Raw genomic sequence first — 18,791 nt, 5'->3', positions numbered from 1 at the left:
CACACGATCCATGTGAAAAAAAATAGTGCAATGTTGTGCTGAATCAAATTCACTGATATTCACTAAATTTTGAATATTTTCTTATTGAATTGTTGTATTCATCCACCACACAATTAGACACTGACATGATGGGCTCAAATCGTAAACAAAACAAAGAATCTTAAGAGATTAAAATGGAAAACACTAAATCTGAGAAGAAACAGCAGAATCTGGAGAAAATGAAAACAGATGTCATAGGGCAGAACAATTACACCGACTGGAAAGAAGTTTTCGATTCCTTCAACTGTGTGTCTTAGAGCTGTGGGAGGACACCAAAACACCGGGGGGGGGAGACCCGTGAAGGTGAGGGATGGGCTTTTCAAGCAAAAGAAAGGCAAAACCTTGCTTTAAGACAACACGATAGTTGCATTGATTACTCTTCTTTTTTTTTTTAAGAATTACATAAAAATCAAGCATCAATCACTTTAACTGGCCACCGTGATCAATGCAAGTGTCTGAGCGTGATAATACAAGGGCTCCTGATGCTGCGTTGAGGATGGGACAGTCCTCTGTGAAATCCTTTCACCTGACTAGAAGACAGACCCACATTTTGTGTCAGGCTGATCAGAGATTCAATCTCAATTGCAGCTCAGAATGTAAATGTTCTTAAGTGTTAAGACTATAGATTACTTGCTGGGAGGTACTACCTTGTTTTCAACAAGGAAGAGATGTTTTGGACATGATGAGTTGATAAGAGATACAGGCTATCCACATGACAGAGCTGGAATCAGGTTCATGGCATGTTAGATTCAGCCTGAATACAGTCCACACTCCTGCACATCACTGGCTTCATTCTTTTGAAATCTTGTTAAATGATTTTGATCCTGTTCTATCAGGGTACAGATGGGATTTTGCAATTTGAATTCATTTGACACTCGCTGACATTACAACTGTAAAGATTTCTTTCATCCAGTGCATTTCCATTCATCACCATGCCCTTTAAAGAAACAGCAATCACATACCAAACCAGCCAGTACGATCTTGGCTCTATGAAGCTTAAATTTTTTGTCTTGGCAAGATTTGGGTTCTGCTTTTGGGGATTATACTCTTCTGTTTACTTATTTTGGGGTGCAGCCAGTTAAACAACATCAATGTCATAGTCAACAATAAGTTCCAAGTGCTTCAATTGAACTAGGTCGCATTAACTCTGTGTCATGTGACCTTGACAGGTCTAAAATGTTTTCCAAGGTTCTGAAAGTCCACACTGGAGAAGCCTGCCATCACAGCCTCCTCCTGGCTGCGCCTCAGCACTTCACCCATTCTCTCGCCAACAGCCATGTCTTTTGTGTGTCTTTGTAGTCTCAACACCATGAATTGTACAAATGGGTAGAACGATGCACCTTCCAGACAGTCCATCCTTGAAGCCATTCACAGTGTTGTACCTGCTTGTTCGCTTGAAAAGTGACAGAAATAGTTGTGTGAAGATTTAAAAAGGGAGCTTGAAAGAGAAGTTTCAACCTCATCTACTTTCACACCTCCACACATGTGGCCAGTCACCGCATATGGATGCGCGCTTGTCTGATTGTCAGATTCTGACCTTGGAAATGAGGTTCCTGTGGCTGTTTGATGATCTGACAAGCCCTTGGTTTAAGCACACTGCGTGATGTCCACCCTGACTTTTTTTTTTTTTTTTTTTCCTTGATGGCTAGGAAAAGCAAATCACACAATGTTACATTTTTGCAGAAAATGATCTGTGACTTTTCGTCAAAAAATATGCAAATTTGCATACACAACACAGCTCCCACTGTTACATTCACTTACGAAATTCAATGCAATGATTTTCGTTTCCATTAAAGAAGACGATACAAATCACATCCTCGCTCTGAACAGTGGCTTGTAGATGACAATTGTTTAGATGATGCTGAAAACAAGAACTACTGTTTTTCTGTGCTGTTGAACATCCACATTCAGAACGTCATATGAAACCATCCATGGCTCAGCTGGAAAAAGGTGGTAGTCCTGTACCACTATGCACCAATCAGGATGCAGAAAACAGTATTACACAAAATGTGGTAACAGTTGTGGGGCTGCTTGCTTTCCAGGCCCCTGTCAGTGAAATCTGATCAAACCACCCGACGTCCTGAAGAGTTTCTGACTATTTAGCTCTTAAATAAATACCTATGGCTGCCTTTTTCTCTGAACTTGAACTGCCATTGTTGTTGATTTAGTCATAAATATTTAACGTCTGACAGAGTCTGGAGCTTTTCAGGCCAACCAAACTACATCAGCTGAGATCACTGAACACACGTTTTGCACAAGAGAATGCCAACAATATTTTTGAGGTAATTCTAATACGGTGTCTCCAGTAATGATTTTGTCCACTGTAGTCAAGTTTATGTTTCAACTGTAAAATGTCCCCTTGAACATGTTATCTTACAAAAATGTTAGTTTCTGTTAGTGCTGAATAAATATCAGTTCATTTATCATTATCCCAGTTATCAAGATTGGTATCGGCTTCAAATATCTATTATTGGTCCGGCTACACTAAAAAGTCCTGAGGTTTCAATTTTTCAATAAAGCTTAATTAGTGGTGTTTGACAGACAGGTAACACCAGAATGGATCATTACTGACAGGATCAGGGTTTTTTTAAAGACCCTTGAAGATCCAACAAGAATTGGGTGTGGGGTCTCAGACGCAGGAGCCAGTGATCACGTAGCTCTACACCAAAGAATATAAAAGGAGAAAAAACAGCTTGAAATCCCTGCACAAGCCACTCTAATGACCTTCCACTGTGTAATGAACAAAATGAATCACAATATGCATTATTTGAGAAAAGACCAGCTAAATGATGGTTAAAAGACATGAAATCTGAACTGTACTGCATAATCATCAACAACTACACTTCAATACTTTAAAGGTACTGGAAAAATCCATCAGAACAATATGGTAATCTTCATCTGTATGCTACTGGGGCAGCCAGGGGACTCTGAGCTGGAAATAGGAAGAGGAAGGATTCCATCATTGAGAATACTACAGTTCATTCACACTCTTCAACAGCAGGGACCGTTCATTCATACAGACCCACTATCACTATGTGAGTGGAGGGCTGAGTGTATCAAGGTCTGCCAACTTTTATCTCAGAACCAAAGGCTGTGGAGCTACTTTATTTCCACAGGCAGATGAAAATTTGTGAAGTGAGCATGAGGTGACAGGACTAGAAACAAACAGCTGGTTGACACTGATACACGAGTGAGGGAAGTGAACGTGGTGCAGGTTTCATGGCAAGACATGACAAAGCAATGACAGCCACTTCCACGCTGTCTGTCAACTTTTCATTTCAGCACACCATTTTCCTGTGGCAGAATTTACGTACGTTTAGGTACGGCCCAAGCTGGCGGATCCAAAGCTGCTGTAAATCACAAAGATGCAAAATATCTGAACTGGAACGTATAACAACCATTTCTTCCAAATGTCTCGAACCCTGTAATGGAGGAAGGTAACATTCACATAATTTGACTTTTGGGATTCTGATACACCTTCATGTCATTTAACCAGTCTCCATCTCAAAGACTGTACATATTCTAATCTAGTGAGACTAAACAATACAATCACAAAGAGAGGGATGGCAGTCATCTGTGGATCCATCTGCATGTGACTCATGTAAATGTTGAGGAGCAGTGCAGCAGCAGAGGAGAGAGCAATCCTGGTCAACAGACACGAAATGAGCTCCTGTATACTGCAGAATAATAGGCAGCACACATTAAATATTGATTCCCGTTTGGTCTCTAACGTCATCTCGAACATCTACCTCCGTTAATCCGCCGCTGAGGAAACAATCAGCCGCTCGGCCTGAAGAAAGTCTGGCCCTTACAGTAAAATGTTGGTTATGCTGTCAGGCGCCAGGCAGCCATTTAGGTGCATATGGAGCCAGTTGAGTCTCTACGTAAATGGCTGATGCATTTCGAATTTTTCTTCCTAATTGCTGAGAGCCATCAGCACCGCCGGCCTCCTCCTAGCGCGTTTAATCCACCCCATCATACAGCTTCGCTTCAATAAAACCGTTCGAACGTCTCATCTCATCCCGGTGCTCTTTAAATGAGCATTATGAAGTATTTGAAGGACCCTGGCTCTTTCTCCAGTCTGAGTTAACCCCTAGAGACTCTGGATCAAACAATGAAACGGATTGGAGGCATTCCGCACAACGTTTCCATCACAATGAAATCATAACATCTCCGTTAACACTTCGGTTATTATCGAAACAGAACCAACTGGACAGGATTTAGACATCCGCTAATGTTTCTGCAGCGACTCCAGACCTTTAAATGTAAATTAACAGTTCGAGGCGACGGCTGCTGGTCGCCAACATGTCAGCCTGCATCAATAACTAGCAAAGCAAAGACGCTCTATTGTCTATCAGCATATCCACCGGTAGGAAAACGACACAACAACTAGCCGTCCAGCCGCGACATGAATCCCGCCGCTGCCATTTCAAAACATCTCCCGCCGGACCCAGGCCTCGCGCACATCCTCGGACTCACCTGTGTCTCCTTTCGCCTCGGTGTGTACCGTCTCCGGGTTCACGGTCCGGTCCTGACGCGCTGCAGCGGCTCCTCACCACCAGTCCCCGGCACCGGCAGGCAGCACTGTGCCGCTGATTGGGCCTCGGCAGACGCTCACCCCCTTGGTGCAGCCAGACAGACAGCTCATTGGTCAGGCAGCCGCTCCGTGAAGCCCAGACAGACAGCTGAATGGCTGTTCGTTTCCCCCAGCAGATCCAGACAGACCGTTGATTGGTCCTATGACCCTTATTTCTGGACGCACTCAGACAGGTGATTGGTTGTACGTTTCCGCGGCGGAGACAGAGAGACACCTGATTGGTTGGTAGTAGTGTTGTTGTCTGTGTCTGGATAGAGAGCCATGTTAACTCCGATGGGGCTGAAGAAACAATGTGTTGGTTGGCGTGCATTAACGTAGCCGGGTCGTTACAAGCTCTGTAGATGAATTCTGTAACGCAGAGTAAGATGGCTTCCTTGCCTGCAGCCAGGGACTAAAAGAAACCCGGTAGCTTCATTTTCACCTGTTGTATACTAGGTTCTTTACGGGTTTCTATGTACACGTGCACGACAAAGACCCAACACAGGACAAACAGAGCTGTGACAGCAGTGCGGGTCGGTGGTAGGAAACTATTCCAAACCAAGGCGATGTGGGTGTTTGCTGTCTGAACGCCGTCAGTCCAAATGTCCTGACAAAGAAAAGTTAAGCGTGCAGCGTCATGCACTCCAAATGTGCCACGGTTCAGAATGTGACAAGTGATGAGCTGCACATAGGTGCTGCTCTACTGTAAGCAGGTTAATACTGTGTGCTAGCTTGCTTTTACAGAATTTCTTCCTGTACAGATCTGTGCACACGTAGATCATGTGAACGATTTCAACAACTTGGCTTCAGGGCGACGCTGTCAGACGTTCACAGAGTGGGTCGCATACCTCTGTTGTCATAGCTTTGCTGTTACAACCGCTCATTAAAAAGACACTGAGAGCTTCGTCTGGAGATGTTAATAACAAAAATCGATTAGTCAATTTGCGATTAGCTGATGTTGCCACCTGTGAAGGGACATTAGAGAGCCATCACAAATAAGATGCTGATGAACTTACTGACCTACTTTGCAATTAAAAAAAAAAAAAAAAAAAAAAAAAATTACATAACATAGGACGTCTTTTACTTACAACATTGTAGTCATGTCAATTGATCCTTTGGCATTAGACTTTCAGACACAGGGCAGACACTGTACAAGTTATTTGTACAGTATAATTATGTAAATGTCATGTGGTTCATACGTGGCTCTGTTGACATGAGGATGAAATTCATACAGCTTATGTTTGGAATTGAACCCACTGTCTGCTAAACCACAGTCACAGTCATGTTGCTGGTAGTCGCTGTTCATTGTCCACCATGGAGACTGAGCCCTCTAGTGGCTTCACAGGTGTTACCTTCAGTTGACAGTAAAGGTTGATAGAATGAATGTCTTGCTGTTCATGAATTTAGTTCTAAAGTTCAATTGATGTTATCTTTCATACTCAAGGGATTATGGATCCTGTTTATGAATCCTCAATAATATCAACAATGCATTCATTTGTATTAAATCTGTAACTGTTTCTGGGACTCATGTTGGTGCCACTTTAAAAGGCAATTTCCAATTCAGTTGTTTTATTTACCAGACAAATCCACTCAGTGTCTGGTCTGCTTCTCCTGAGAACCCCGAGTGACTATATTGAAAACATAATGAAGTAATAAGACAGTTGAATCATTTCAAATAGTCGTAACAGTCTGCACAGTCTGTTGAACTGTACTGGTGTCCATACATGATGGCCTGTAGAGTTTGTTCCTTGTAGACCTTTTCCAGGTGATTCCAGACAGTGGCAATAGAATGTTGGTTAATTGTAACTTTCTGAATTGTAAATAAAACATTTACTAGTGCTGTATAGATCACTTATAAAGCATTAAAAAGAACTTTGCAGTTGCCAGGTTGTTGGAAGGAGTTTATATTCCTCCAGCAGGACACATGTTTTATCAGGTAGACTGCTCCAGTGGAACTTGACATCTGCAGAGCTTCTGGACCAAAATCCATTTGACTATGTTATGACATTTCCAACTTGCAGACTAAAGACACTTTATTAATGACATTTCCATTGTTCTATTACTACTGTGTGTTGAAGGAATTTAGTTGTAGGAGAAGTCTGGCTCTGTTTGGGGAAATACGTATGGCATTAATGGAATTAATTAGGCAAGAGTTTTTACCTTAATGCACAAAAGAACTTGGAAAAAGAATTGAATTCAGGGTAGAAAGCAGAAAAAACAAGGAATGGATATATAAATAGAGTTATTGGGGGTAATAAACAGAGAAATGGGACACCAAATATATGTAACAAAGACTGACTCAACAATAACACAATAAGCACCAAACATTCAAAGACAAGACAGATTAATTCAGGTGAAATCAGCGTTGGCAGGTAAAGTATGCAGCAGGTGAATGAATCAAATAAAATTATTAGTGGCTGTCATGGAAGCAGCTGGTAAAATTGGTGATGAATTTAGAATCCTGTTTAGTTATGAAAGCCAATTGTCACTAAGATTTTACTCAGTAGGCAGAAAAGGCAAATGCTACTTGTGTGACTTGGAGAATGATAGCTGCAGAATCTGTGCAGCGACTTCAGGAGTAGGCTGGGAGGCGCTGAAGTGGAGGGACTGTGCAGGTGAAGATTTAGCACTTCAACCTTGAGACATGGGGGTCTCCATACCAGTAAATAAAAGGATCTACTTTGCATGTTGCATGATGGCCTTTCACACAGAAAGTGTAGTAAGGAGCATCTTGTTCCCAGGGAGGTGGTTTCCAGGTCCCATCACCGGTCAAAGTACTGGCTGAGGAAGGTGACAGCAGCATGGATTTTTGGGTGGATTTTTACTTTGAAGGCTATTTCCTTACCTCTTTACTAAACAACCAAAATGAAAACCTCTAGGGTTATTTAGAGTAAGCTTTTTTCCCATCATTCTCTGTCCTGCTTAACTGTAGAACATGATATTGTTTCTTTTTCTTTTGATTAAGTTTCATGACATCATTCCTCTGTTTACAGGATTTTTGTCTCTTAGTTATATAACCACATTTTGCACTGCTTCCTTTGCTTTGTTCCTCTGAGACATATAGGCCGTTAATTCCTTGTCAACCCATGGTGCTCATTACAGCTCATTTCCAAAAAAGTTGGGATACTGTGTAAAACGTAAATCGAAACAGAATGTGATGATTTGCAAAACACTGAAACCCCATATTTAATTGGACATAGCACAAGGACAGCATATCAAATGCTGAAACTGAGAAATTTCATTGTTTTTGAAAATGATATCCTCTTTTAGAATTTGTTGCCAGTGTTCTGGTCCTTCTCATCCTCCAACTCCAAGACAAAGTAGTTTGTCTGGAATAATTCACAGAGATGAAGACAAATCCTGACATGGGAACTCAGTAATAGCAAGTATCTGAGTGATTTGACCTTGATGCTGGACATTACCAAGTACATCTCAGAGCTGAACCTCAAACTTCAGCCAGCTTCTCAGCTCTCTGCTTTCAAATGTGAAATCATTACAATTGAAATTGAAGCTCTGGCAAGTGCAACTGGAAAGAGGGAACACTGTGTATTTTCCACCCTTGCAAGAACAAAAGCTTGCTGTGAAATCTGAATATGCTGGTGAGTGTGAAAACTCCTTTAAGCATTTGGTAAGAGGTTTCTGGAGATGAAAAGTAAACAAAAGGAACTGAACATATTTGCTACACTATTTAATGTGGAACCGCCTGCTGTGTCCAACAAATTACAACATGAAATCACTGAGCTGCAAAGCAACAACCTACTACTGTGAGCAGCTCTTTTCAAACCTGACTCTTGCAATGACACAGTTCTGCTCAAAGCTGACTGACTGACACCCAGAAAACCAGCTGCAAGTAGCATCATCATCACTACCTTCTGACATCAGACATTTCACCAAAGAGAAGCAGTTAGTCATCACAGGGATTATTGTGATATGATGATTATCACAACCTCTATGGTTGGACAAAAGCTGTTAAAACTTAAACACAGTTTTTTTAGGAACTGGGAATGGTGAGATGGAGCGACAGTGAGCTGAGCTGGCGTTACTGTGGAATGTAGCAGGCAGTGAGCTGAGCGGACAGAGCTGAGTGGCAGACCAGGGAGAAGCATGGCAGGCAGAGAGAGCTGACCTGTTGGCTGGAGAGTGGACTGGCAAGATGCTGAGTGGGGCAGACAGATGGAAATCACAGGGAAGCAGTTAACCTGAAGCACAGCTAAACACAGGATTAATGAGAATTTCAAGCAACACAAGACATCCCAGAACTACACCTTAATGTGACTGTGGTGTTATACCATGTTGGCAAACTGGCGAAAAGTGGCTGAAGAACCAGGGTTAATGAGTTGATGAGTTCCAGGTGAGCAGCTTGGAACAGGTGTGTAGGCTGAGCAGCAATCAGGGAACCACGAGCAGGACAGTGCTACACCCACAGCACATACACAGACAGACATGCACACAGACAGACATGCACACAGAGAGAAGCAAACGGGAGCACAGGAGACACAAGGGCAGGGAAAAAAAAAAAAAAACATGGAAAAGGCAAGTAGGAGGCATGGCCATGCAGCTCCCCATTTACCACCACCTGAACACATCTCCACAAAACTCTCTAACAGGTAACACTGTGTGTCATTGGTCTTTAAAGAATCTTTTTAAAAAAATCATAAACCAATATTCCATTACAACAAAAAGAACACTTTATTATCTTTCAGTACAGTATGCAGCAATATGCTTCAATTATGGTGTGTAACTAAGTTTAGGATTTAGATTAGATTTTATTTGAAAAGATGAAGATTTGAGAAGAAAGAAGAAGAAACATCCTTTATTTGTCACAATGAACACAACATGCAGAGTTAGGGGGGAAACTGCACACGCCATGCATATGTGAAATTCTTTTTCCGCATTTGACCCATCCTTGGTCAGTCCGTCCTCCGCGGTGGACCAGGAGCGATGGGCTGCCAGCTGACCGGCGCCTGGGGACCAGTTCTTTTGTTGTCACCATTGGTCAGGTGGTGATCTTGTTGCATGTTTTTAGTGGGGTTATTTTTATGGAGGATACCCCAGGTGAGCACGGGGAGGACATACAAACTCCACACAGAAAGGCCCCTTTCCTCGAGCAGCAGGCACCAAAGGCATGGTGAAGGACACGCCACCAGCGCCCACAGCGGGATTTGAACTGGAACCTTCTAGCTGTGAGGCGAAAGTGTTACCACTTGTGCCACCGTGCCACCATGGAGAGCTGTTCAACAGTTTATGATGAAGCTGGGCAGATGGAGAGAGCTGAGTTGTTGACTGGAGGACACGCTGGCTGGACACTAGGCGAGGCAGCCAGAGATCACAGGAGGATATGAACCTGAAGATCAGGCCAACACAAACTTTGACAGGGTTCAGGAAATCATGAGGAAAATACTGACAAAACTTGACTGGGCTTTAGTGTTAGTACCACACTGGTGAAGTGAACAATATGGCAGTGAGTGGCAATGATGAGTGGCAACACCACATTCACACACACACACACACACACACACACACACACACACACACACACACACACACACACACACACACACACACACACACACACACACACACACACACACACACACACACACACACACACACACACACACACACACACACACACACGGGTGACTTGGTCGGGGCCACCCTGATTTGATTTTTCAGTAGTCTTCTGAGAGTTGTAATGTTTACACTTTGAACATTTCCAAATGTTGTATTGGCTGTGCAACACTCTCCTGGATTTCTGATTTTTTTGTTCTTTCCTCTCCCCCAATTGGTTGGTAACTGTTCAGTCCTAATCCACAAATACAAAAGCAATTCCAATTCCTTTTGCCGTGAAAGTGAAAAGTATAATCACCTGTGTAGATGCCCTGGGCCATCCCACCACCCTTACCACTGTCCACAGACCCCTTACATTTAGACAAGAGTACACACAGTGAATCTGAAAATCACCACTAGGCAACCACTTGCTTTAAAATATCAGAGCAACAAGCATTTGGTCAGCTAGTTCCTATATTACAGTTTTTCACAATTGCTAAAACACATTCCTGAAACCTCCACCCATTTTCTCAAAAACACAAATCCAAAAATTCAAACTACATTCACAAAACCCCAGACTTTTCTATCACAATCAACCTATCACCTCAAAACCAGTTATCCTGTGTTCAAAACCAAACAATGTGTTCAGATCATACACACAGCAAGTAAAAACATATTCACCTCACAGCATTTGTTAGACACCACATAAAATAATTTAGGACACAGCATCCAGGGCATGCAGTTAACAGAAAATGTTTATTGTAAATGCATTCAGCATAAAATTATCGTAGTCAAAATGATATCTACATTCAACAAAACAAAAATTCAACAAAAAAAAAAAGAAAGAAAGAAAAGCACATTAGTGCACAGTCAAAGTCACTGGGATTCATTCTCCAACAGCTTGTCTTTGTGTGGGGTCTGGCCAGAGGACTTCATCCACATCGCAGGCAGTCCTGTTCCATTGCCTCCAATAAATTTTCCCTGGTGTAGGGCTGTCGGTCATAGACCTTCCACCGCCATGCAGAGAAAAACTCCTCTATTGGATTCAGGAAGGGGCCTTTTGCCAGATTGTACCCTGCTTCATCTATGAAAATGTATTCATGGGGCCTTTACATGGAATCCAGTTCAAACACTCTCTATGAAAATAGATAAAAAGTAGTTTAGCACAGCAAGTGATTTACAGATTTACATACATTACAATATAGTTTACTGTACTGTAAAAGCAGCAATGCAACTACTAGCCTACAGTAACAGTCGGCCTATGAGCGTAGGATTGTACTGAAAGTGTGTGTAGGTTACACTTGCTTGCACATACTGATATCTTAGATCTTTGACTCTTGCAGAGTTGCGTGCAAAGGGTACTCTGTACACTTGTTTCATGCAAAGTCTGTTGCATTGGAGGACACGGTCAATACTTGACGCAGACACACTGTTGATTCCATCAAAGTTGACATTGTCTTCAATCACTCTCTGCTGGATTTCATGGAGTCGGATGGCATTATTTTGAAGGACCATGTCAACAATCAGTGCTTCTTGTTGTTGGGAGAAAAGAGCAGTCCTTCCACCCTCATGTGGTCGTCTTTCAATTCTACAAAGGGGAAATGCACTTACAAACATATACAGGCAGTAAAAATATTATTGTAATGAACATTACAATACTTGCAATACAGTATTCTCTATGTCAAATGTTGTACAACAGGAAACAATTTCTCTTCTCTGAATGTCCTGATGATGCTGGCCACAGAGAATCTGCTCAAATTAGGCTGGACTCTATGTCCTGCTTCTCTCATCGTCATACCATAAACAAGGACGTGGTCGTGGTGTTAGTTAGTTGCCCGAATTTCATCAGTGATGATTGTTCTAGGTCTTCCTAAGCCTCTTCCTCGTCCCCTTCCTCCTCGTCCACCACCTCTTATATGAACTCCTCTGCCTCTCTGTATGTTTCTATCCATTGTAGATGAAAGCACATGTGCCACCTGTGCCCTCTGAACCGGATTTTATCCTGCCCAATTGGTCTGATCACAGCATTAGAAACATGTGTGTTCACTGTTGAGTTGTGTGTAAAAGATGACAGCTTTGTTGGAGTTGTGTTCACATTTTGCTGCCAGTGTTTACAATTTTGCAACACAAGTGTATCACAGTGTGAAATGTGTTTAGTGACTGAGAATGTGTTTAAGGTTTTGCAAAAAAGAGCAGAAGAGTTTTGCAAATTGAGTCTGAACAAGTGAGTGCCTGAACAGTGTTTAAGGTTTGGCTAAAAGAGTGTTTGATTTGAAAAAATAGTTTAGGCCACAGAACTTGGTTCAGAGAATGGGGTTTAGTGTTTTGGCAATTGTGAAAAACTGTAAGTAAGCAACAACAACTAGGTGGTCAGAATCAGATACGGGTACGCCTCCTCCCATTTGAGCCTTTTTGGAGGTCTTGCAGGTCCTCCACCTCATGTTCATCCATCTTTTTTTCTTGTTTTATTGGTAGGTGAATGACTTCTCGTCATCAGATATTAAAGCTAATTTTCTGCATACTGCCACCTGCGTCACTGGAGGAGGGGAATGTGGCAAACACATCAAACTGGCCCAGCGGTTATGCATTCCGTCAGTGTCACAGCTAACCTTTTTTGATTAGAAATATCAAACATTTTCTGACTTATCTAAGATAGATAGAACATTTTTAAACTGGAGGACAGTTTGACAGGTCTGAGTGAAATACAATGTGGCATGCACCTAAGGTTGAGCTCAGGTCCAGGCTGGTCATTGGGAGGACCCAAAGAATGACCTTTATTACATACATTTTTCTATTTTATACTCATGGCTCTTGACTTTTGCAGTACTTGTTTTTTCATTTCTCTCACTATGTTTACTGTTATGAACCAAAATAACAAGGCACATTCATTATATTGTGGAAAGCTGCTTGGCAATAAACCTGATACTGACTCTGATTCTGATTACACACGATTGGTTGCAGCGTGTAGACATCAACACAATGTTCGGTGAGTGTGCAGAGATGTCACAATGTTCAGCTGAGAGAGCTGTCAGAATAAAGCCCACCTCATCAGATGGTGCTTTGGGTTTTGTAATGATTTTAAAAATGTTAGTTGGCTGTAATCTGTGTATATACTGTAACACTCATGTTTAAGTACACATCAGAGTGTGAAAGAACCCAAATAGTTCAACTGGCAAGAATCAAACATTTTGGAGAAGAAGCTGACTGTTATCTACTCCTGATTTGTTCTCCTGTAATATGTCTGTACCAGCCTCAACATTTCTTGTGTTATCTGTCACCATATTAGCCTGACTACTCCCTCCTGATCTACAATTACTCCCATTGGCACCATTCCCCATCACCTGGCAGCCCCATCCACCTGCTCTCCTGTTCTGACTTCCATTATTACCCTCACAGTGTACATAGGTGCCAGCCCATTTCCACCTGTTATATCGTCTCCCCATTAAGCTTTCCTGCAACTTCTGCTCTTCTGCCTGTACCTTGAACTTCTGCCTTTTTTCTGCCACTTGCCTGGTTGAGTTTGCCTTGCTTTCTGCCTGGTTTACTGACTCACACCTGTTTTTTGATTATGGGTAAAGACAATTTTTTATATTATCTGCTTGGTTTAATAGACAATACTACTATAGTATTCTATAACATTCCACACAGTTTCATACGTTATCATTAAGATGAATGTATGCTTCATCATAATGTTCCATTGTTGATGGTAATAAGCCAAAATTTGTCTGCTTAAGGAAAACAGTGTTGCCTAATCTAGTTTCTGAAATAAAGCACAGAGAAACAAATGCATGTATATCTGTTCAGCCTTGCTGAAGGCAGTGGTACGGGAAACACTAGTTCTATTCCCAAGAGGACACATTTTGTTTGTAATTCTCTGCATTTTGGCGTTTTACAGAATCATCACATATGATGCTGCATAGATTCTTTTAAATGCATGAAAATGCATTACACTTTACTTACCAGCAACAAAGAAACACTGTAATAAAACGTGTTATTATAGATGGGTCAATACTTCACTTTACTTGACATATACAATGATAGCTTATGATCATGCATGGGCTATTATAACATACCATGAGTCCATACTACAGTTGATTGCTGAGGTGTATATGGGTGTGTATAGGTTGCTGTTTTGAAAGGTAGATGAAGCATTTTACAAACCAAATGGCATTGCTAAAGTCCAGATGCTTTATGAATGCACCGATCCCCCGGGCCCTCGGAGACAGTCAGACTTGGCAGTAAGCCTTCAGGACATTTGACTGAACCAACTTGGTCTACACAGCTCTCCATGTGTGACAAAAGAAACACATGTGGCTTGGTAACATGAATACCTTTCTGAAACCTGTGAAGACTCTGAAAGTGATTTTTTTTAGGGGGGGAAGGGTGCAGTCCAGTGAGAATTACAGGGTTTACCACTTTTATTATCCAACATGTACGTCACCTCCTTATTTAACTCTTCACATTTCTTGGAGCAAACACAATAGAAATGCTGCTCAACTGGCTCAGCTTCACCAACATCAATGTGTGATGGAGGAATTCTCAGAGCTGGTCACACTCAGTATCACTAGGTATGGCAGATTAATCCTGAATGGACATCTGAATATTCAGATCAACAAAAAGAATGACTCCAACACTGTGGAAGTGTGAACTGACAGGACAGCTTTGAACTTACCCAACATGTAAATGAAGCCCCTTGTTGGCATGGTAACATTCTAGTGGGGTAATAATAGGAAAATCTCCTCATGCTTAAACAATAACAGTGTTAATAATCTGCCAAGCATCTGAAAGAAAATGGAGGAAAACTGGGCTCATAATTCACTGTAATATATATAAAGAAGCCATGACTGTGTATAACAAAGCAATATGTCTGGCAAGAAAGGATTATTTTTCCAGCATTCTCTGTAATAGTCTTGGAAAAATGACCCTTTCTTGAAAGACGTATTGCTTTGTTATCTACTACTGACTACCTACTCAACACTGTGCCCACCCATTCACAGTTCTCTGCATCAAACTGTGAAGAACTTGTATTGTTCTTCACAAACAAAATAACTTCAATGAGAGGCAGTATTGTTGCTGATGTGAACACAGATGACCTCAACAAATCCTGTAAGAAAAGGTGAAACCATGGGAAAATTCTCCTACATTACATTAACTGAACTCAGCAAGACCGTCACTGAGTCTAACCACCTCATGTGTTGACCCTGCACCTACAGCATTTTTAAAGCGAGTGTTCTACATTTGAAGTCATGACCTGACAATTAAAAATACACAGGCATCTTGCCAGATGTGTTTAAAACAGCTGCATAGTAATATACTCACTAATTATAGGCCAATATCCAACCTTCAGTGAGATACTGGAAAAGATAGATTCAGTGCAAATTAACTCCTGTCTTAAAGAAAATAACAAAGGAAGGAATCAATCAAAGAAAGAAAGTTTTACTTCTTACTTCAGGATTGGAGATCATGTGTCTGAGAAACAGCAGAAACAAGACATCTGTTGCATCGGTTGCAGAAGGCAGCTGCCTTTGTTCACTTTGTTCTCACTATACATGCTGCCACTTAGTGACATTGTGGAGAGCACAATGTATGTTTCCATACTGATGCAACTGTACTACTGTCCATCTCTGCTGAACCAAATGATGCTGTAGTTATAGACTCCATTACTAACTGTCTTTTGGCAGTAAATCAATGGATGGGCAAACATTTATCAAAGTTAAATGGGGACAAAACTGAAATCCTACTAGTTGGCCTAAAAAAGAAAAGAAAAGAAAAGAAAAGAAAAGAAAAGAAAAGAAAAGAAAAGAAAAGAAAAGAAAAGAAAAGAAAAGCTGTTTAACAGTCAGTGGAAATGAACTCCCTGTATTAAATTTGGGGTTACGAGTCTTGCTGTAGATTCAGATCTAAGCTTCAAGTCCCACATCAACAGGTGGTGAAAACATCTTTCCACCTTATTATTCAGGCATCATCTGTTATTAGTGCCGAAGGTAATGTTGAACTCTTACAAGCCGTGTCTGTTGTGTTAAGGTTAGCGCCATTTCACTGTGTAAACTGCTTTCGCCATATGAATCATCTCCATGTCCTTCCATCAAATTTAGATGACGATGACTGCCAGAGTCAGGCTGGCTCAGAGGCTGCAGCGGGCACCGGCAGGCCTCGCGCACCTCCATCCACTCCTTTCACTGAGGCAGGGAAGAGTAAAATGACCGAGATGAGGATAAAGGAATGTCACAGAGTGGTCACTAGATTTGTGGTGAAAGGTTTGCACCTTGTTGATACTGTAGATGCCCCTGAATTTCTGTAGGTTCATTCATTGCATTTTAACAGGCATATCTGTTCAAATGAAAATCAGAAATTTGAGTTCTGTCAGAGTTGCAATTTGTTATTTTAACCAGTGGAGTGCTTTATTCATTCCCTACTCTGAGAAGTAACTCACCTACTTTTTAGGTTTGTTCTGAGGTTACGTCACACATCCTTTGTGCATACTGTAGATGTTATATTTTCTGTGCAGAGATGAAAATACAAAAGACAGTTAACGCAAACAAACCAATTTTTGTACTCTTTTATTTCCTCACCCAATGAGAATCGATAAGGAATCAGATTGATAAGCAAAATCGGTAATGGAATTGGAATTGTTAAATTCTTATCAATTCCCATCCCTAGTCCCTCCCCACACACATCCCTACATCACGCCTCCTACTTTCTTTGTAACCACATTAGCAACCTGTTGTGTCTCCCTACAGAATGTGAGAACATACTGATCATAGAGTAAAAAGTTTTGTACCTATGTATATTAGTACAGAGTGAAATAGCCAACACAACAGCAATAAATGTATCTTCATTGTGAACAACATTGAGAATTGAGTGGGGGACTTTAATTTGAAATTCAGTGTTTTTTGAATGTTTTGCACACCATGTTTTCCATATGATTGACAGTTTTGTAAAAAGTAAAGTGAACTGTATTATAGGAACCAGAAATCATTAGAGTTAGAGTTATAGAGTTAGAGTGATCGCATTTGAAGTTCACTGCATCGTTGCACTTGCTGTCTTGAATGCAGTTTACAGAAGTGCATCAAATCCATAGAGAAACCTTGTAAAAGCATTTTCTTTAAATGTACTTAAAACTCACAGTTTAGGACCTGGACTTAAACTGAGAATAGCCAAAATCTGATCATCTTGCTGACGTGAGTTTGAGATTATTATCCCAAACTGATATTTGAGCTGCAACTCAGAGTCATAACAACAACAACTGTATTTTCTATGATCTTTATGTGACAATATTGATGAATATGTAATAAGCTGGTTAGGGCCAGTCTAAAAATTAGAAATAAAGAGTCAATGTGTTCTACAGTGACAGCTGTGAGCTGACGTGACAGATGTGTTTCAAAAACCTACTGACAGTGCACCAGACAAAGTTAGAAGAAGAAGAAGAAGAAGAAGAAGAAGAAGAAGAAGAAGAAGAATTCCTTTATTTGTCACAATTTACACACAACATGCAGAGTTGAGGGGGAAACTGTACACACCATGCATCTGTGAAATTCTTTCCCGCTTTTTGACCCATCCATGGTCCATGGGCTGCCAGTCAACCGGTGCCTGGGGACCCGTTCCATGGCTCGTCACCATTGGTCAGGTGGTGATCTTCTTGCATGTTTTTAGTGGGGGTATTTTTATGGAGGATACCCCAGGTGAACACGGGGAGAACATGCAAACTCCACACAGAAAGGCCCCTTATTTTTCCTTGAGCAGCAGGCACCGAAGGCATGGTGGAGGACACACCCGCACACAGTGGGATTCGAGCCGGGGACCTTCTAGCTGTGAGGCGACAGTGTTACCACCAATGACGTTGACATCTTTGTGGAGTTCATCTCCATTTACCTATTCTGACTTATTTATAGATGATTTATTATTTATTTACTGACAATGACAACTAACAGAACAGAACCTCCATCTAAATAATATTCCAATACTCCAACTTCCACACAAATAAATCTGAAATAAAATATGAAACAAATATATAGACTAGGGTTGTCAGTTTAACGCGTTAATTAGATTAATTAATTATGCTGCAAATTAACGCGCTATAAAAATCAACGCAATTAATCATGAGTGGCAAGTCAATGTGCAAGCATTTTAAATTTGGCCCTTTGAGTGACCCGTAGGCTGCAGTGGCAGGTCGCATCCTACCTGCGCCACTAGTCAAAAGCAGGGTGACAACAGACATGGATGCGACACCGGAGAGCGAGGCAAGCCTACTTGGACCTTTGAACGGCAAGTTTATTTATAAAAAGAACAAAGACGGGACTATTAACAAGAACTCAGTGATTTGTACCTTGTGTAAAAAAGAATTTTCCTATCACCGTAGCAGCTCCAGCCTGAATTATCATTTAAACGCTAAACATGTAGTTGCTGCTAGTGCCGCTAGTGCTACCGTGAGCTCACTCTGCCAACCCACACTTGCTGAGTTAGGAAAACGAATGAGCAAAGCCACGACAGAAAAACTAACAAACTTAATCGCAAAGTGGGTTGCTGCTGATTGCAGGCCGATTTCAATCGTGGAAGACGAGGGCCTAAACGAGGCGTTTCAGATAGCATCATCTGACTCTAATTTCCAGCTACCGTCGAGAACTAC

At 41.4% G+C, this 18,791-nt stretch overlaps 2 protein-coding genes across 3 annotated transcripts in view; one reads left to right on the top strand and one right to left on the bottom strand.

Moving 5' to 3' along the window:
* gatad2b (GATA zinc finger domain containing 2B) overlaps positions 1 to 4,624 on the bottom strand; it is a 54,470-nt gene extending 49,846 nt beyond the window's left edge. For both annotated transcript variants that reach the window (XM_070984190.1, XM_070984192.1), the window contains exon 1: positions 4,519 to 4,624. The gene's annotated coding sequence lies outside the window, so the exon portion shown is untranslated. The remainder of the gene's footprint in view (positions 1 to 4,518) is intronic.
* The window catches only part of chtopa (chromatin target of PRMT1a), a 214,866-nt gene that overhangs the window by 91,165 nt on the left and 104,910 nt on the right, over positions 1 to 18,791 (top strand). The window lies entirely within an intron of this gene.

Source organism: Chaetodon trifascialis, chromosome 17 (assembly GCF_039877785.1).
Source record: "Chaetodon trifascialis isolate fChaTrf1 chromosome 17, fChaTrf1.hap1, whole genome shotgun sequence".
Taxonomy (NCBI): Eukaryota; Metazoa; Chordata; class Actinopteri; order Chaetodontiformes; family Chaetodontidae; genus Chaetodon; species Chaetodon trifascialis.
This window is presented reverse-complemented; position numbering and strand designations above follow the sequence as displayed.